The sequence below is a fragment of the Ursus arctos genome, unplaced genomic scaffold (assembly GCF_023065955.2).
Source record: "Ursus arctos isolate Adak ecotype North America unplaced genomic scaffold, UrsArc2.0 scaffold_17, whole genome shotgun sequence".
Lineage (NCBI taxonomy): Eukaryota > Metazoa > Chordata > Mammalia > Carnivora > Ursidae > Ursus > Ursus arctos.
In genome coordinates, this window is record NW_026622841.1 from 39,696,195 (window position 1) to 39,718,225 (window position 22,031).

Below are 22,031 nucleotides of genomic sequence, written 5' to 3' on the forward strand. Positions count from 1 at the left end.
GTTCTGGCATGTGCCTAACTCCTTAAAGGAAGCCAACTCAATCAGAATGACCCTTTGACCTTTTGTTCTTCCTGAAATATGGTTGGAACATGGTTGTGATACCGAAGCTCTAACGGCCATCTGTCACCATAAAATGAGGTGCACGTACTATGGACAGCTGAGCAGGGAGACAAAAAGAAACTGGCTCTGTGATAGTATCATAGAGCTGTAAAGCCCGACTGAAGTTGCTCATTATGGAATTTTCTTTGCTTGAAGAAAAATATATACTCATCCTCTTTATTAAGCCTCTATTACTTACTTGGATTTCCTGTTATATATGGCTGAACTCAATGTATTATCCTTTTCCAGTGCATGTTATTCCATTTCTAGATGATCAAGCTGAGGCATCTAGAGGTTAAATGATGTCAAAAGTCATGTAGTGAGACAATTTCGAAGTCGGAGGAGGAACTCTGGTTTTTCTGAGTCCCTGCCCCTGAGCTTTTTTCACTATAACACAGCGGGAAGAATTATGGAGTGGTCAGATCTTTGAGGACAGTAAGTTACCTTCATTTTATTTCTTTTAATATGTCTTTGTATCTTCTGAATATAAGTATATGTGCCAGACACTGTTGTTGGTACTGGATCCCCAGAGAAGAAAAACAAGTCTCTTCTCTGCATGGAGATTACATTTTAATAGGTGAGCAAATTGCAAATGAATCCACGAGTAGCCAATTCTTTTCTGCCTTTTTTTTTTCCTGTATGACTGATCTACCAGAGATGATAAGGATTGATTTAATTTTTCACAATTAGAAAAATACATGATTATTTTTATCCCTTCCCTCCTCCATTTTACCAATGAGTAATTTGAGACCCACTGACATGAAATGTTATGCTCAAGGACACACAGTTCTAGAAGAAACTATAACATTACATGACAAGTTGATTACCAAGGTCATGGAGCAGTCAATCCATCCGGATTCATGTAGCAAATTACAGGATGCATCTACTAGGCTAGCTGTAGCTGGAAGTGAAAGCAAAACTGAGTTTCTACTCCTGTACTGGGAATGTGGAAGTGGAAGACATTTTGTATATTCTATGCAGGCTAATAGGAAACCAAAGCCAACCAAAAAATGATGGTTTCAGAACGTCTGCAAATTGAAGGGTCTACACCAAATTGTGCAGAAACAAAATGGTTTCTTTTACATCAGAGCAATAGATAACCACCTGCGACCAAAGGACCAGGCAGAGTCTAAAACAGCAGGAGGATCCACAAAAAAGCAGCAGCTTTTGCCAGAGAGAACACCAAACATTTCTTTGAGATAGCGACTCAGTGCACATAGGATCAGCCCTGGGCAAAGTTTCTCCTTTAGAAGTGTCTCTGCAAAGTAACTGCTTTTTGCAGGATAGCTTTGGTTGATGCTGAGTGCAAAGAAACTAACCAAAACTGGGATTTTAAAAAGTAGTTAGTGCTTAACGCAATATGTTAACAATTTGGATCAAATCTGGCAGTTCTTTGTCATGGGCCAAACAAGATTTACATCAAATACTTCTCAGCTGTTTGAAGAAAATCAATACTATTTACAGTTATAGCAAAACTTAGTGTGGATTGAGCCCTGTAGGTTACCATGCATTTTGAATGGAATAATGGCTTTTGTTTTCATTTTTATTTATTTATTTATTTAACTAGTGGAACCAAGTCAGGCTTAATGTATTTTATTGATTATCTGTCACGCCATTTTGAATACATGTGACTGGTTGGTAAATGGCGTAAAGATATCTCAACCACTTCCAGTCTTTTTCTTCTCAAATGTATTCTATCCGTCCAGATTTCTAGGCTTTTGCTTTACACATTCTCCAAATCATGATGAAAATGTAAAGCAAAGCTCCATGTAGAAGGCTCCATGGGGAAACTTGTCCACATGAAGAGAAACTTCCAGAAGATTTACTGCTTGTGTGATATGTTGACTGAATGTCCTGTTTATATAAAGAAACACTTTACACAGATAGATGATATTGGACTAAGTTTTAAGCAAGTTCCTCATTTTGACTCCTGGCATTTATTTCTCTGTGTGTGTGTCTTTTACGTGATTACAAACAGAGTGAAAGAGAACAGTTTGAAGTATAGGAAGTTAATCCTGATATATCATTAGTCTTTATGGATAAAATGAGATTTTCAGAATTATGAAACTTGAAAGCTTTTCTGTGCATAGGGTATCTCCTTTTTTGTTTGAATTTCCAGAATGTATAATCAAAATTTTATTACATTCATTTTATATAAACATGGGAAATAATTATCTTTATATGGAGTCTGATATTAGGTATAAAATTTAAAAATACTTCATACAATGTCAGATTACATTTTGAAAGTCAAGCTATTCTGCATAAAATGTGAAATTTACTCTTTCAAGAAAGATGTTTATATCGCAGGCTTGTATTTTTGTGTCTCGTAGAAATTACTGATCTCATGATAAATGTTAACATTTCACATTTAATACATTCTAACTGTGTCACAGATGTCAACTCCTTGAAAAAAATATATATGAGGTATACATGTTATAACATATATACATAACACATATATGATGTATATATATACATGCTAATTTCAGTAACCATCTTAATCTACATATTATTTCCTTACAGTGGCAAACCCAGGGAAGGGAGGTAGGTATGGTCTACCCTTGAGAGAGGCATTCTCTTTAGACAATTAAAAATAATAAAACCACTCAAAATTGATGTTTTTATCACCATAGGTCGACAATTGTAAATAATGCCAATAATAAAATTCTCCTCCCTGAAAATATCTTTGGTCTAAGTAATAAAAGTGCTAGAGTTACTGCTGAATTTTAATTAATTAAAATTGTGTGTGCGTGTGTTTCAAATTAGTACGATTTATTACTTAGCCTCTCAGTACCTACTGCATCATTTCCTGTGTTCTCTCGGCTTTCCATCTAACCAGCTAATGTACAGAAAAGAATAAACAAAATTTTCATGAAAACATTTGTGTGCGGCCTTTTCTACCAAAGAATAAGTTTCTTGCAAACTCAACTCCATTTGCTGTAACATGCAAAGGTTAGTTCTTTACTCCTTCTGATTCTAGCTTGCCATAAAAAAGACTCATCAATGTGCTCTGCTTGAAAACAGATAAATTATCTACTTTAGATTCCATCATTTAGCACACAGAAGAAATAGAAGCAGTTTTGGCATTTGCAGAATAGAGATGAATTTCCAACTCACATGAGCTGTACTTCTGCCCTGCCATTTTGGTTATAAATAATATTTCCGCTCCACTCTATAGCAATTTTAAGGGATTTCATGTTCATAAGCACAGATTTCAGGACTGTGCTTTCGAGAGTAAAGTCGGCCTTGAGAAAAATCATTTAGCTCGCTAATATTTAATCTCGTTACCTGTAAAAAGAGGAGCTTATTTCAAAATTCCTTTTAAGTATGGTTGCCGATGTTGAAGAACCTTGAATGGGACCTCTTAGGGCTGCCGTAGTCAAGTGCACAAATCACGTTTTATTTTCAGAGTTTAACAGCCTACCAAAATAGCCAAAGCAACGTGATAACAACAAAAATGACATGAATTAAACATGTCCACCCTTTATGTTAAATGCTGTATATGCGTTTTTTCCATTGATCTTGGCCTTTCCAAGTTTTCTGAGGAAACGGAACCACCCTCCCTTGACTTGTTCAAGCCCCCAAACATTTGATTCTTCTCTGTCGGTGTCCCCCCATACAATCCTTCAACGCCTCCTATCGAGCTCTCATTGGGACTATAGCAGTAAACTTGTAATCGTTTTCTGCTTTCATTTCCCCCACCCCACAATCCATTTTCTGTAGAGCAGCCAGAGTGAACTTTCAAAAATGCCAATTAGATCATGTTATTGACCTGTTTTAACCTTCCAGTGGCTTCAGAGTTGCACTAAAATCCATTTTCCTTGGCCGCATTGACCGGAGTCACCCAACCAGAGCCTGCTTGTCTGACCATCCCTGTCACTTCTCTGTTACCCCCACTGGAGCCAGCAACCAGTCCTTGTTCTACTTTTCATGAATGCCATGTTCGTTCTCACCTCAGGGGTTTGGCATTTACTATTTCTTCTTGCTGAGAAAACTCTGGCTTCAGGGTTTCACACTGCTAGCTCTTTCTTGTTAAATGACACCTCCTCAAAGCCACCTGCTCATGAACGCTTGGAGTATTTTCACTAGGATTCATTTGTTGCTTTTACTATGTTATATCTTTTTAGTTTCAAAACCTCTCAGGTGACAGCAGTCCTCCTTGGGTATATGCCCTGGAGCAATTAGTCATTTGTGTGCAGTAGCATGTGATTGTGTATAAGTGCAAGTTTGAAAAAAAAAAAACTGAATATATATTCCATTATAGTGGAGGATTTCTCCCAGGGTCTGCTCTACGGTGTAAAGAGAAAATCTGTCATATGGATATTTTATAGAGCATACTTTGTTAGGCAAAAATCTGGAAATTCAGGATAACTCTCCTCCAGGAGCTCACATGATATATATTTGAATATGCCTACTTATACACACATAAAAACACAAAATCATGATTGTCTAGCTTGGTCGATTTTTATCGCATCCACAACCCCACTGTCCAGCCCGCGTAATAAGAAATAGCATCGCTGGCACCTGAGGGGCCACCCTCTTTTCAACTTCCAGATCCTATTACCCCTCTTCTCACTGCCAGGGTTAGTTTTTCCTGGTTTTCAACATTTTAGAAATAGAATTGTCCTGTGTATGCTCATTTGTTTATGGCTTTTCCCCCCCAGTGGTATGTTTTCCGAGATTTGTCTATGTCGTTGTGTCTAGCTGCAGATTTGGGGGGATTGCTCTAGAGTACTCCACTAGTTGAATAGAACAAATGTATTTCATTTGGATCATTTCCAGGTTTTGGGAGTATTAAGCATAGGTTGCTATGGACGTTCTTGTACATGTCGTTTGGCGACCACGTGAGGAGTAGAACTGCTTCACCATGGGGTGTGCGTTGGTTTGCCTCAAGTCAACACTGACAGTTTTCCAAAGTGACTTATCAATTTTACTCCCAACAGAAATGTAGCCTCCTTGCAATATTATGTTTTTCATTTTTCATGGAAATATGTAGGCACAGAATACAACAGTCATTTCATTAAAGCTATCTTCTTCAAATTATGTTCCTTCTACTATATCAACTAAATGAGAACTTCAAAAAAAGTAGAATGCTCCCTCTCTGTAGTCATTTCCAAGGGGATGTTGGTTTCAAAATGAGATAGAACTCCAAATATGATAAGTCAGCAGAATTTTGAGAGAGTCGGGCAACATGGCGTAGGGAAAGACCGTAGGGCCTGGAGCTCAAAGGCTTACATTCCAATCTTGGCTTCTTCCACTTCCGGCTCCAGATTGTTCACATCATTCAGTCTTTCTAATTTCTCAGTTACTCATCCATAAAATGGGAATTAAAGAAGAAAAATTTTTACGTAACTAAGTTTTTATGAGACTTCAGGAAAGCCACGTGTGGGATTTTCTCTTTACCAAGAAGTAGAATAATCCCTACTGCAGTCAAGACAAATGAATAAAAAGAAAAAAAATGACTTCCCTATTTGATAACACTTGCATATGCCTCTATAGCGTTTTTTACCCCCACTGTCTCCTTTCAAAAACTGAATTGCACTTGGACATCCATGTGGTTCTTTAGAAACGGATTCTATCAATTCTCTTATGAATAGAGTTGCAATACGTAGGCTTTGCCAACCCATGCTGTCATTTTCCCAGCCACAGGAATTATTTTAACAGTGAGCACTCCAATTACCTCTCAGATCTCTTCCAAGACTGTGGGCAGCCTTTTCTTCATTTTCACTTTTTATAACAGCTTTATTGACATATAATTCCAATATCATATAATTTACCCATTTAGAAAACACATTCAATGTTTTTTAATGTATTTACAGAGTTGTGCAACCATCATAGGTACCTAATTTCACAGGACTATTTCAGCACCCCCAGAGGAACCCATTAGTGGTCATTCCCTATTTTTCCTAGCCCCAGTCCCTCACAGACCAAGGCGATCACTAGATTTGCCCATTTTTGATCTTTCACATAAATGAAAAGACATAATATGTGGTCTTTCACTCAGAATAATGTTTTCAAAGTTTATCCTTCTTGCAGTTTGATTTTTGGCCTGAGCAGTCGATGGAAACTTTGTCAATTACCACCAAGGGATCGAAGAATGCCTCCTGACATTAGTAAGGTTGAAGTTCTCCTAGAAGACTCCTCTCTTATTGGATTATGTTAAACTGTTTTAAGTCACCCCTTGTCCCCAGCTCTGTAGATAATGTTTTTCCCTATGTCTTAAAAATGTATTTCCTGAGCTGCTAGGGGCTTAAAACTGTGCTGGGCTTTCTTTTCCACTCTCTTCTCACACTCATTGGATATTTATGTAAATCTAAATTTTTGTAGTTTTTTCTTCATGCTGTCCTTTTAACGTTCATCACTGTGATAGGTACAAAGATCAGAGATATTCAGCACTTTCCCTACTCTAGCATCTGGCATTGGGAATGATACTGATGTTGAGCGACATTGTTACTTGCAAACCACCCTCGTCATCATTAGAAGAGCCTCTTTCAACGACCAAAGTCAGCCTTTCTTCCTGTTTCAAAATCCGTTACTCCTTGTGGTAGGTCTCAAGGCAGAGCAAAACTGAAGACAACTACTATCTTACTAAGGCTGAAATATTCTTTCTAAGATCTCTTATTCCACTTAGTTTTTCTGGTTTTAATGATTCATTAACGAGGTCTTCTCCTCTTCCTTCTCTTCTCCAACATCCATGTCAAGGGGAATCCTGTGTTACAAATTCACAAAGACATACATAGAAATGGCTGACAACGGGTGGGAGGGTTGTTTCTTTTTTATGTGCAACAGCCTGGAAGTGTTACCATGAATTACAAGTTTATCACAGTGTTTGATGATTGTTGTAGACTCTCTGAATTATAAAATGTTAACTTTATGGTCTCCCAAACTCTTCCATTTCAACATTTCAAAGGCTACAATGGCATATATTTGTTTCATCTTTTGCGATTTTCAAAAGCTAGAAACAAACCTGGCCGTGCCAGTATGCTCATTGCTTAAGCTTGTGCAATACTTTGAACGCTTTTCTGGACAGCAGCATCCGAATGCTCCTGCCCATACATCATACATTTTTTGTTGCTGCTGTTGTTACTCAAAGCTGATTGTCATTTAATTCACAATGATTTAATTAGCTTTCTACTACTTATACTCACTACTTATGCAATAGTCCAAAAAGTTTCAATTTTGTAATATGAGCTCCCGCCATACTCCACTCTTCAAAAACCCCATAACAACAAGGGAGGAGAAGGTGAAAATAAGCTACTAGACAGAATGAAAAGAAAAAAACCCCTCAATTATCATTTTAACTAGATCAGTGTGGAAAATCACTTTAGACAATGCAATATAAATCGATGTACCTTCCCCTTCATGATTTATACAGTTTTGGTATGTATTTAAGGAAGACTCGTCAACAAAACACATATAAAGTATTTACTATGGTCATGGCATGAATGGGCAATAACAAACCAAGCAAAATATAGGGCTCGTTTCTAAGAATGTTTACATTTAAAAGTTTGGACAGTTGCCTGTCATTCTAATTCACTTTGCCAAGACTAAGAAAAGCTGAGTTTAACAACACAAAATTCATTGAAATGTTTCAGCCCCTCAAAATTAGAGTTAAGTTAAAAATCTCACTGTAATTAAAATTTCCTTTGGGTGTGGTTTTGTTATTAATTTAATGACAGTAATAATTGCATTTCAGGGCATTTGGATTTTATATAAAAGATAATATTTGATGAAAAGGACAGGCCACATCTTTAAAGTAAATACCATCCAAAACAAAACAAAAGGCTAGGACTTTCTCACAGTTTGGGGATGGCTATTTCAAGGTAACACATCATTCAACTGGGGTCATTACTTGAAAGTCTCCAGCCAATAACACAGCGGAGCACACACTTGTAAATCAACGGTTTTAAACAAACTGTATCAGGGGAGCTTGGGAGGAACATGGTATTAAAGAGGAAATAAGATGAAGCTGAGCCTAAGATTCAGGAGAATCTTGGTTTCTGAAAGTTAAAGCCTTGGTTAAAGACTGTTAAAGCCACCTCTGACTTACCTTCAATACCCCTGCCCCTCTGTGCATCTGAGCAATTTTCAGGTCCAATTCACAGCCCACCACAGACACCTCATGAGAGTTCCTAAACAAGATTAGGATTGAAGGTGACCTTCTGTCACCTTTCCGGGAAAAGATTATTAAATGGAAACCCTAGATTTGATGCTTTTTCTTCTGGCTGGAAAAATGGGAAGAAAATAAGAGTGATGGAAAGTTAAAGAATAAAATATTTTTTTAATGGCAAAAGATATATAACGTTGATATACAACCATGGCTGTATCATAATCCCAGATGAAGATAAAGTTTTCTCAGTCACTGCACAGTTCCCCACAGGGACCGAAATTACTAATGCTACCATGCTCACAGTGAGGATTCTGACAGATGGAAAAGATTGCTCTTTCCCATTCTCTCATCGTCGTCTTGCTTTTTTTGTGTCCCTGAAGATGTAGCTATGTGCCTGGCTGGTCCCCATGAGCAAGGATATGTTACAAAACTACCATTGTTCATTCCTGACTATTTACAGTAAGACTAGTTACCCGAAGGTTATTTTTTTCAAGTATCCTTAAGGCTTCTAGCAAGACTAAACTCTATTGAGCACTTGCTGGGCACTGTGCCAAGTAACATTAACATATTATTTAATATAACCCTCAAACAACTTCAAGAGTTGGTTTCTATTTTATCCCCATTGCATAGTTTAGAAAACTGAGGTTTAAAGGGATGGGTAATTTATCTGATTGAGGTCATATAGTTAGGAAGTTATGGTATCAAAATCCAAACTCAGATTTATTTCCATCATCTGCTAACCACCCTGTTGTACCATGTATTATGTCTGGGCAAGAAATATTTTCAATTTATATTTCTTTTTTTCTTTCTCTACTTCTTCCGATGTTTTCTTTGATGTGGGTTTCTTTCCTATATTTGCTTTCCATAGAAATAACCATGGTGTCTACATAGGTGAAGGTAAATTTACTGTCCAAATATTTTACCTTCACCATATAGTGTTGTTTCTTTAAAAAAAAAAAAGGATTGTCAGATAATATTGAATAAATACATAAAATTGGTATATAAATAATACAATAATTAATTGCTTAAACTTATTTTTATTGTAGAACAATAGAACAGTAGAATAGGGTGGATGTGTACCAACAGTTTTGCTTTTTCCTACTCATTTCTATTTGGGAAAAGCTGAGATCTAAAGAGTTAAAACTTATTTGAAATCAAGATGCAAATAACCCATAGAAGAACCAGGTCTCAATTCTTTTGATTCCAATTTTAATGATTTTCTATAATTAATTTAATTTAATTAGACATTTAAAAATATTTTCTTCTTCTGAGCTCATCCTCCATAAGGATAAAATATGAAAATATCTTCATAACGAGGTAAATAATTGTGACCTAAAAGTTCTATTCAACCTCGTTATGTAGATCACTTTTATTACATCACCCAGCAAACTTGCTTCATAAAGTAAAGGGATGAAATAATACTTTCATGTAAACGTAGACACTTTAATGGAAACTTTGTGAACGATGCTTGAAAAATACACGCTATTTGAACGTCTCAGGAGAATTGGCATGTTAGAATTTGACAATAAATCTTTACTCCTTTTCTAAATTCTTAGCATGAATTAGAATGATTGTCTTTCTGCTATTTTAGAAAAATGCTTTAGTTGTTGTTTTGGGTAAGTGCTTTAGTCCTAAAATAACAATTTACATTTCTAACTCTAACATTTAAAAAATGGTGTGCAAAATGGCAGATACTAAGAAAAAAATCAGTTTTGACAGCCTTTCTTTAATTAAAGCCCATTAAATAAATCTATTTATAAGAATGTTTAATCAACTGATTTCTCCAGACTTAGAAGCCTCATATTTAGGAGATACCCAGTTAGAACAAAAGAGAAAATCCTGCATGCCCTTTTGGTTGGACCTATATCAATACTTTAAAAGCTTTTTGCTGTGTTGAAACACAGGATTGGTTTCCTGACAATGATTTATGTACTAACATCCCCAGCATATTGCCTCTTTTTCATAATCATAAAACTGTTCAAGTTTGGATATTCGAGGTAAACATGACAGTATAAAACATACTGACCCTAAAAGAGGTGTTTCTATCACATCCAAGCACACCATACATAATAGCAAGTGGAGTACGGAAAGGAAGGAAAGAGACAATTTTTCAGCCCATTAAGGGCTTTTTTGAGGAGGAGGCCACGAGAACATTTTACATGCAATTTTTTGGACTAAGGGGTTTAAATGCGTGGGCACTTTAGGGATATTAATAATTGGATCTCTCACACAAGCCAAGTAATGTGGCATCCTTCTAAACAAAATTCTGACAGTTTTTCTCTGAGAGGTTGAGACCAAGGCAGAGTGGGAGGAGCCATGGAGATAGAGTCAGTGGTTTCTTGTATTATAACTAAGAAATTAGTTCTGTCTGAGAAATTGCATCCCTTTCCTCCCCCCCTTGAATATAAAGACCTTGAATATAATGGAACCCACCTTTCCTGAAAGACCATTTGGTGGCCATCTGTTGTTATTCAAGAATGGTCCGTGGGATTCTCATTAACCTCCACCCTGACCCTACATGATTTATCAATATCTTCCTTACAACTACATCCAATATTCTGCTCAAGGTGAGATTTGGTAAGCACACTGTTATCCATCCTACTACACTCCAGGGGTTGTGTCCACTTCCTTCTGGCCCTGGTATAATTTGACTGATGTGGTGACACTCTTATTATCACTGAATTTTCTCACTTCTACCTCCCCTTGATGCTAGCGGACAGTGTGAAAAAGTACATCTGATGAGGCAAATTCAAAAACATTTGAGAGCCATAGCCTTAGAGAATGACACTACAGAGGACAACTTGGCATTATTAAATAGTCTTTTTCAGGGCATAGGGAATCACTACTTTACATTCTTTTTAAAGTATATAGTTCTAATACAGCTTCTGGCTCAATTACCCTAATATCAGTGATTTAAATGTCATTGACATTAAATATCAACTTTATTTGATCATCTATAGTGATTTCATGAAAATCCCCAATCATATAAAGCAGAAAGAAAAATAGATTTAAAAATATTTTTTATTCCACAATGGGAAAATCCATAAAGATTTTCATAAGAACTTCCCATTCAGTGTAACCTAAAGGGAACTTTCTTTCCTTCAAACTCTCACTAAAAACAAAACAAACCAAGCTTCTTTCGATTTTATATTACTTGTTTTTTTTTTTTCAAAAATTTTAAAATTCTAGTTGGTTAACATATAGTGTAGTATTGGTTTCAGGAGTAGAATTCAGTGATTCGTCACTTACATGTAAGACCCAGTGCTCATCATAACAGGTGCCCTTCTTAATAACCATCACCCATTTCGTCCATCCCCTCATCCAACTTCTCCATCAACCCTCAGTTTGTTTTCTATCATGAAGAGTCTCTTATGGTCTCTTTTCCCCCATTCCCCTGTGTTCATCTGTTTTGTTTTTTAAATTCCACATGAATGAAATCATATGGCATTTATCTTTCTTTGGCTGACTTATTTTTCTTAGCATAATACACTCTAGCTCTATCCATGTCTTTGTGAATGGCAAAATTTCATTCTTTTTGATGGCTTAGTAAAAAATTCTGGGGGTATTTTGACAGGGATTGCATTAAATGTGTAGATTTCTTTGGGTAGTATAGACATTTTAACAATGTTTGTCCTTCCAATGCATAAGCATGGAACTTTTTCCCCATTTCTTTGTGTCCTCTTCAATTTCTTAAGTTTTCATCTTGCAGATCATTTACCTCTTTGGTTAGGTTTATTCCTAGGTATTTTATGGTTTTTGCTGCAATTATAAATGGGATTGATCCCTTGATTTCTTTTTCTGCTGTTTCATTTTTGGTGTATAGGAATGCAACAGATAGATTCTGTACATTGATTTTATATCCTGCAACTTTGCTGAATTCATGTATTAGTTTTAGCAATTTTTTTGGTGGAGTCTTTTTTAGGGTTTTCCATATAGAGTATCATGTCATCTGCAAATAGTGAAAATTTGACTTCTTCCTTGCCAATTTGGATGCCTTTTATTTCTTTTTGTTGTCGGATTTCTAAGGCTCATATTTCCAGTTAAATAGTAATGGTGAGAGTGGAATGCCTGTCTTGCTCCTGACTGTAGAGGAAAAGCTCTCAGTTTTTCCCCTTTGAGAATGATATTAGCTGTGGGACTTTCGTACATGGCTTTTTTGATGTTGAGGTGTGTTCCATTTATACCTACTTTGTTTTTTATCAAGAATGGGTGCTGTATTTTGTCAAATGCTTTTTCTGCATCTATTGAGAAAATGATATGGTTCTTATCCTTTCTTTTATTAATGTGGTGTATCACATTGATTGATTTGCGGAGAAATCTAGGATCGAGTTCCTCTGTTTCTGGATTGGGTTAATTCCTGAGCTGAAGGGGTGGTCCAATACTCGCAAATCAATCAATGTATCCTAGATTTCTCTACTTGATTACCTTCCAGAGTCAGTAACTTGGCACATTCTCAGTCTTAAACATCTCTCTTCTGGTCCCCTCCTCTCCATCCTCACTGTCCCTGCCCTAATTCTTTCCCCTCATTCTTCTCACTTGGATAATTGTATTACTCTCCTTAATCATCTTTCTTTCTCTGTGCTTATCTTCCTCTAGTCCATCCTCAGTTTCACCTCCAGGATGATCTCTCCAACACAGACACTTGACTGGTCAATGACAAATGGAGATATAATTATTAAAAACTTAATTAGAGAATAATCTAAACTTCTGCATAATATACCAGATTTTTCTTAGCGTGAACCACACCTAAATATTGTATCTCACCTGATTCAACCTTCCATTTTCCCTTTCTGAATTGCTTAGTGTTCCCAGACCTTGTCAGACTCATACTTTCACACCTGATATTCCTTTAATCTGTCACGTCTGCTGCTGATTGTCACCCAAGTGCCTCTTCATCCTGTCAGTCTTAGCTCAAGGCTCCCCTGCTCTTTAAATACATCTTGGATTCTCTCAGATAACTATCAGCAATCTGCCTTAAGTTCTTCCTGTATCTGGCATATAACTTTAATACAGCAACAATACATTGCATTATAATTTTTGGTCGGTGTGCTTATCCATTCTATCTCCATTCTATAAGGTCTTAGAAGGTAGAGTCCAATCCCACCCCCATATTTATATCCTGAGCTCCTAATATAGAGGTTAAATGGACTAGACAGTACATATTTTGTAGAGTAACCAAATTTGCCAAATAATCTCTTATATGTTTGCAAGAATAGAAAAAGACATTATAGATTTTCCAAAATGTGATTATTACTAATAATTCCTCATTCAGAGCCACATGATGACCTCTAGATCTTAAAATGATTTCATCTTTGTAGGATACAAACTGCAATAGAATGCTGACATCACCACAATTTTTGCCAATGATGATAAACAGTAATAAGGGGGAATCATTTCCACTGTTTGCCAGACTAATATCAACTGGAAAATCTTATCTATTAAAATGTAGAAACCTTAAATGCAGATATTTATACTTGTTTTGTGATACCCAAATTGTGAAACATACATTTTAATTTCCTAAGGTGTTAAGTGAATGATAAGATACTCATCTCTCTTTTTTTTCCTGGAAGGAATAGGACAAGATACATATCAATTTCAAAAATGTAGACTTTGATTATAGCAGGTGGATAGTGAATTTACTGATGAGAATACATAGAATGAGGCTGTTGCTAAGGATGCAGAAGTGAGCATCACCTTATGCATCTCCATATTAGCTTTGTTAATAAACATGAAACTTGAATTTCTTTTATTTGAAATAGCAAATTTCAAAAACATGTTAATATAAAGCGACAGTGTCAACTTTCTTTGACTTGAAAATTCCTCACTTGACAAGTTACTTCTTTTTTTAAATTGTTATGTTCAAGTCATCCTCTGGATAGTCTATGCATATGTAGGGGAAATATCATTACAATAATTTATTCTTGGGTCTTTCCTGATCCAGAGAATATTTTAAAGTTTTTCTTATGTTCCATTCAGCAAAAAATAAAGCTAAAGTTAGCTTTAAAAACCCTGAAGACATCACATATCTTTAATATACACATATGCATAAATCATACCTTTAAGTATATAGACATAAATGTAATTACAGCCAAGATTAAAATAGGACGATGGGTGCTTTAAAGTAGTCTGAATAAGATTAAATTGGATACGAAATTTTTACAAAAACTTTCAGAGTTCAAGCACAAATGCTGGCTTAGGTGAAGTCAGGTGTGAAAATGATTCTCCCAAACCAGTTGCATTTGGTTTATGTGTTTAGAAATCCGTGTTCCTTGTCCAGGTACTGCTATCTTCAGCCATGTTCACTCTCATGCTTCTCCCCAGTGTTTTGAGTTGACAAATTAAAAGGAAATATGTATTTCCTATCCAATAGTCATTTGGAGTGACGTGAACTATGTTGGAAGAATAAGAATGCCTAGAAGAACTATGAGCGACTATGGACTCGGGGAAACAAACCGAGGGCTTCAGAGGGTCGAGGGTTGGGGGACTGGGATAGGCCAGTGATGGGTATTAAGGAGGGCACATATTGCATGGAGCACTGGGTGTTATATGCAAACAATAAATCATGGAACACTACATCAAAAACTAAGGATGTACTGTATGGTGATTAGCATAACAAAAAAAAATTATTATTAAAAAAAAAAAGAATGCCTAGAAGAGAGGTGTGTTTCCTGGGAAGCAGGACAGAATCCAAGGACAGCTTACCATATTCTTAGAGTAGACAGAAGACTCTCTAGATGGTTGCTTCTTCTCCTAGCTTGAAGTAAGAAGAAGGAGAAGGAGGAGAAGAATAAGGAGAGGGGCCAGACAGCCCCCCACCCCTTTCTGCCTTCTGTAGGCCCAAGAAGAGGGAGGGGAGTAATTTTGAATTCTAACGAAGTTTGGAGTTTGATTACTACTTTGCCTGAACATAACAGCTATTGGAATGGATGTCTTGGATCCATTGGAGCGATTAATGTGACAGGAGACTTTTATAAAGCAGACAATGACTGGAAAAGTTACTGGCTTTGCTTGAGGTTTCATCCAGAAAAAGAGAAAATCAAACATCACTGAAAGGGTTTGCAGGAACATTGGAAAAAATAATAAATTTGCTTCATTATTGCATCCTTAAATCCGACCTGTGTGGTATCCCGGTGACAACTATGGCTCGCGGCAGCTTTGGATCTGGCTGCAGCAAGGAAGAAGGGATTTTGTTTTTACTCTAGTTTACACAAACTCACTGCCTGTGGAGCAAACTATACTATATACCATATGAAAATAATTATTTTTGTTTTTTAAAAGATTTTATTTATTTATTTGACAGAGAGAGAGAGTCAGCAAGAGAGGGAACACAAGCAGGGGGAGTGGGAGAGGAAGAAGCAGGCTCCCAGTGGAGAAGCCCAATGCGGGGCTCAATCCCAGGACCCTGGGATCACACCCTGAGCCAAAGGCAGACGCTTAATGACTGAGCAACCCAGGCGCCCATGAAAAGAATTCTAAGCATTGGTTTTAAATATGGATAATCAATTTGCTATTGTGCATAGGCTATGCTAATGTGGTCCTTTTATGCTTCCAAACCTTTAGTGAGGTAAATTTTAGGATAGATACATTTCTGAAATCTGTTTCAGTTTATATTTACAATGCATTTTAAAATGCAATGTTCTGTCTCTAAGATATATATGTTTGCGGAATATGGGAGATTTGAGGGTAATTTCCATTAAAATTTTATTATATTCATCTATAATTTACAGGGCTGTTATGAGGCTCAAATAAGATAATAATGCACGTTACAAGCCTTTGACAACTTTAAAAATGTTAGATATTATAAATACTATTATTACATTAGTACTAACAATTACGTTATAGTTATGACACAAAATACTCTTATCTTTAATTTTAGTGTCTTTTTAGCATTAGGAATATTAAGATATAAAGTTACAAATGCATCAACTTATTAGACCGTGTTATTTCTGTTTTGAATTTTATTTTATTTTATAATAATATTTTTTATTATATTATGTTAGTCACCATACAGTACAGCCCTGGTTTTTGATGTAAAGTTCGATGATTCATTAGTTGCATATAACACCCAGTGCACCATGCAATACGTGCCCTCCTTACTACCCATCACCAGCCTATCCCATTCCCCCCCTTACTACCCATCACCAGCCTATCCCATTCCCCCCCTTACTACCCATCACCAGCCTATCCCATCCCCCCCGTTTTGAATTTTAAAAGCCATTTGATAATGGCTTTTATATTTGAATAAGTATAGAAATAGAAATCTAACCATAACACAAAAGGCCAATATTTTTACCACACTGCTTGACATTTTTTATTTAAATTTTTACAGTAATTTAAAATGACCTACTGAAAAAGTAGTCATACATGCTTCAATATATGACAAAATAATGGCAAATATAGAAAGATACAGAAGGGACATTATATGAATAATGGTTCAAAAAAGTCACTCTTTAGGATCACCTCTTCTCTTGCCCATAATTAGCCAGTTTTGTATGATAGAACGGGTACCCATAAATAACTTATTTTATGCAATGGGATCATTCTTAACCCATTATTCTGTGATTTGCCCTTCATTTGATATTTACTCGTCATTTATTACAATCAGCTTTTTATACCATTTCATCTCAATTTACCACATTTTTCTTAATCTCTGCATAATAGTCCATTGTTCAGCTTTATAGTAGTTTATTCGATCTATCTCCTATTTCTTGATATTAACATTGTCAGTTGAATTTTCGATATTTTTATCTTTGGATAAATATCTGTTGGATATTTCCTCAAAGTGGGCTTGCTGATGTGTTGATTTGCAATAAGAATTTTTGTATCTACACTTTCAAACTGCTTTCGCAAAATAGACATATTCCATCCACAAAAGACGATGATACCTATTCTGTCATAGATTCACTAACATAAGCTCTTATAAAATATTTTGTCTTGTATCATTTTGGCAGTTTGGAAATGGGGCATTGTTACTGTTTTAGAGTATATTTCTTTTGTGTGTGTGTGAATGATCCGAACATTTCTAAGTTTATTTTCATCTTGTTTTCACTTTTTGTGAAATTCTTATTCATATCATTTGCTTTTTTTAAATGAGATTTTTGTTTATAGTGTTGATTAGTAAGAGCAGTTTAACCTTAGATCAGTCCTGTGAATCTAGCTTTCCTTTTGTATAGAAGAGTTCTCAACATTGTAAAGCTACACATAATTCCTATATTAGAAAAACTTTGTACTGAAATAGGTTCATATTCAAAATACCTCTTTTTTATTACATGAAATGGTTATAAAAAATTAATCCAGAGAAATGAACACGTGGAGTCCAGGAAAACAAAGAGAATGTTACTAGCTAATTGAAACAGAATGCTAAAAAATAAAATCAACAGATCAAGAGATTAGGATACAAAGTCCAAGTGTAGACTATGTTTATCTCATACTTTATGATAAATGTGGCATTTGAAGTCAATAGAGATATTATGGACAATAACAGATTAAAAACTACATCCAAAATATGTTACTACTTGCATCAGAATTAACTCTGTATCAATTTACATGTATAAATAAATAATAGAAATGCTAGAGGAAAATATTGATATGATTTCCTATTTTTTGAGTGTTGGTTATCATTTTAAGGACAACATAAAACAAAAAAAAATCCTAAAGGAAAAATAGATGACAATAAAATAGACATGCAATTAATAAAACACACCAGAAAATGAGAGACAGACAACAAACTCCAAAAATATTTGTAACACATAAAAATATTTGAGGAACGTATAGAAATGGAATTTCTAAAGCAGCAAAAGAAGGCATTATTTTAATGCAATTTTGATGCAGTCATTTTTTTTTTTTGAACATGACATTTCGATTAGTCTGGGAAGAAACCAGGTTCTGTAAGCAGAACATCACCAGAAAATGGAAAATCCTAAATCGTATGTGCTTTGCCTTTTGGAAATTGGCCTGAAGTGTTCTCTGAGTGTGAGCTGCAGAGAAATAGCACTTTTTGCATCATCTCCTGGAGTTTCTGCCCAAATTCCAAGCAGATAAAGGGGGCTCTTCTCTCTTTTTCAATGGCTTACCGTCAATCAGCCCCATGTCCTATGTTAGGAGAGAAGCTACCCAGCTGAAATCGTAGGCCACTGGGGCTACCACCTTACAATGAAAAAGGACAATGGGGCTTTGTTGATAAAGAGAGATGTGTCCATGAAAGAATGTTTTATGAAAAAACAAAGCAGGCAGGCTCACCAGCTGTACCTGAGAGAGAGAACTTGGAAGCATATAAGAAGGTGAACAACCAGCAGTCTTTTCCTTCTGGAGATTGGTGGTGGCGGGGGCTACAATTATTTAAGCTTTTCAAAAATTTTTTCTTTAAATTCTGTCTATTTGAAATGCACATTGGAAGTTTCACTATGTGTTTATAACTTCTGCTTTTCTTCTAGGATAGTTGTAATATGTGACGCCTTGAACAGTCTGTGGCTTCTCCTCTAGTATCAGTTTACATGGAAGTAAATTCAGTTTTCCATCATCAATTAGCAAATGAGTTGTTTCTTCCCTACAGTCTCCTCGGTTATGTACAAGGACACTGGAATGGTAAGTAACCCAGGAGACAGGAAGGGTGGGAAAGAGCAAGATGGGGGAGGGAGGAGAGAACACAAAACAGTAGAGCATGAAACTTCCTGCTTTAAGAAATTCAAATCCAATCCTGCTAAAGGAGAAATGTCTGCTGTTTTCTCTACCCTTGTGGTCATGGAGGAGCAGAGTGTGCTCTCATCTAACTGGCAGGATGAGACTGTAGCTCAGAAGAAACTCACTTGAAGGAAGTTAGTCTGTTGGTCCACAGGGGAGAGTTAGCAGCCAGGGAATGCATTGCGAGGGCCCAGTCCCTGGGATGTCGCACTCGACCTCCCACAGGTGGCGAAAGCTCTGCATGGTCCTTTGTTTGGTGTCCTTCATGGTGACCAGTGGCCTGCCCATGGCCTTTTGGCTCTCTCACCGCTTTAACAGAACATGCCAGTGCGACCCGCATTGATATGCAAGGGGGCTGGAGCTGGATGATGGGACTGATCGTCATCACCAAGAGGGATAGCAGGAGGGCCAGGTAGTAGGCCACACAGCAGGCGATGTGGTACTTGGTGCCTCGAAGTTGAGGCCTGTCAGGCTGCGGGGCAGGAATGTCCAGAAAAGGACGTGTTCAGCATTGGTGATGTGAAAAGTCTTTCTCACTCTCTGCTGCATCTCAGGAGAGGTGCTCTACTGTTAAGATGTGTCTGCACACCACGTTCTCCATAAAGGTGAAGTCTACCAAATTCTCCCTGTTTCCAATCACAAACTTCCTCTTGCCTTTTTCCTGGCTTCCTCAATGAGGATGGGGACCAACTGGGGTCCCTTGGGCTGAAAATGTCATGAAGGTAGATGGTCATGGTTAAGAAATATATTGTTGGCCCACAGGACTGCTCTCTCTTGTAAGATATTTGTGTCCATATAGTCTATGGGTTCCATGCCATACGGAAGGTCTTTGGTTCCATTCTTGATGTTGACAACCCTCCTCCAAGATGACGTTGGCAGTGCTGATAAAAATGAGTTTCTGAACCCCAGCCTCTTTGCAAGTGTCATTGACATTCTTGGTGCCAATGTAATTCACTCTATAAAAGAGTTCTTTCTTGTTACTGGATGGTGGGGGGTGACACACAGTGGACAACTGTGCTTACACCTTTCAGAGTTGGGTAGGGATCCTTCTGGCTGCAGAGGTCACCTTGGGAATGTTGAAACCTTGCTGCATATCAAATCCATTGACAGTGTAGCCTCTTGGTCAGAAACTGCTCCCCCATGTGCTGCTCCAGGAACCCAGAGCCTCTGGTCACTATGCATTTATTGGCCATTCAAACAGTACTCACTCAATCCTCAGCAAACCAGCTTCCAGTCCGTAGGGGCTCCCCCTCCTCCAACAGCCTCAGCAGGCCCACAGCTTGCACCCAAAGACCCCCAGCTGCAGCTGCTGCTCTTTTCTCTGATGCAGTCATTTTGAAGTCAAAGATGTTTGCTAAGGCTATTTTTAACCTTATTTTTTCATAAATAATTAACTTAAGATTTTTTCCAGAATAGAAATGTCTTTATTAGCTTGTTCTTCTGACATTAAACCTAACATACCTTCATTGTAAGCTATTAAACAAAAATTGTAGTAAAGGAAGTTATAATTATTCATAATCCAAAAGTAATCATTTTCAATATATATGTTGAATATATTTCTAGGTTCTGTTGTTCTCTCTCTCCTTCTTTCCCTGCCCCATCTCTTCTTCTTTCCCTCCTCTTCACCTTCTAAAACAAAAATACCATCCTAGGTTGAATGTTTTCTGGACTTTCTTTTTTTCACTTAATATAGTTTGGGCACATCCAAAAGCCAACTACACGATCATTTTTGATTTCCACAAAGTATTTTTCTATGCTATGGATCTAGACTATACATCGAAATACTATTGATGACCATTTAGGCTAATGTTATTTTGCACTGCTCTAAACCACACAGGTGTACAAATCCTTGTACACTTACCTTACAATGTGTTTATTATCTAGGTTAAGTTTTCAGAAGTGACATTTATAGATCAAAGAATTCACACATTACATATTGTGATGCCTATTGTCAAACTGTCCTATTTGTTGCACCTGGCACTGGGGTGCTATCATTTTACTATCACTTTTTATAATGTCTTTTTATTTTTTATTGTCAATTTTTTATTTGTCAAACTTTTGAAAAAATTCATTTAATTTGCACTTATTGGATTGTTAGTGAGGTTGAATATTTCTCATACTTTAATGACTATATTTTAAAAATGATTTCATAATTATTTCCTACACATTTTCATTGTCTATTCTCTCCCCTTTCTCTTTCTTTAATTTTATATTTTTTATGTGATTTAAAAGATTTATTGCAATAGTCTTTTGTCCTATTTATACAATAATTTCCTCTATTTGAAGTATATCTTTCAATTGTTTATTTGTGGTATTATGTAACCTAAAATATTTTCCTTAATGATATCTGTATTGGTTTCGTGTTTTAGAAAATTCATCCTTCATCATGATTTTAAAAATAGTAACCCGGACATTCTTTTAGTGCTTGAAAAACCATCATACATGTAGTTTCAGACAGAATTCCCTCTCATGGGAACATTTGTCCTTATTGGTATCTTATTCCTTCCCGAATGTGCTTAACCCTTTCTCCTTAAAATGGAACAAGTAGATCATATAACAAATACGATGGCAAAATAAGTAGTGGATTTCCAATGCATTTAGAGATACTGAGTAAGATATTGGGAGGCATTAGTTTTACAGCTTTCCTACCCCCTCCCTCTCTCATTTCCTCCCTTCCCTTCCCTTCCCTTCCCTTCCCTTCCCTTCCCTTCCCTTTCCTTCCCTTTCCTTCCTCCATATGTTTGTTCAGTGCTGACTTAATGCCATAGGCACAATTCAAGATTTCAGAGTGATAACAAGGACAGGTAAATTCAATAAAAGACCAGACTAGAAGCTCCCAGAAGATAATGTAAGGCAACAATTGAAAGCTCAGAGAAAGAAAGACATATGTAGGATGAACACAGTTTCAAGCTATGACTCAGATGTACTAAATGGTGGCTTTTTTTTTTTTCCCAATAGAAATCCTCCCATTCAGTTTAATGGGAGAAAACATAATAATTCTTAGTCAATTCATATAAACTTAGTCAATTTGAGATAAAAAAATGAATTTAGGATTCTTCCTCAGTCCTGCCTCTTCTCAGGGATATTTTTCCTGCATGTATCAAAAACATCATCATATCTGGAGGAATGGGAAGCTCCCAGA

General features: G+C 36.5%; 1 pseudogene; it reads right to left on the reverse strand.

Moving 5' to 3' along the window:
- Positions 1 to 19,024: 19,024 nt before the first annotated feature.
- Positions 19,025 to 20,082, reverse strand: LOC113253194 (sterol-4-alpha-carboxylate 3-dehydrogenase, decarboxylating-like; annotated as a pseudogene).
- Between the last annotated feature and the right edge of the window lie 1,949 nt (positions 20,083 to 22,031).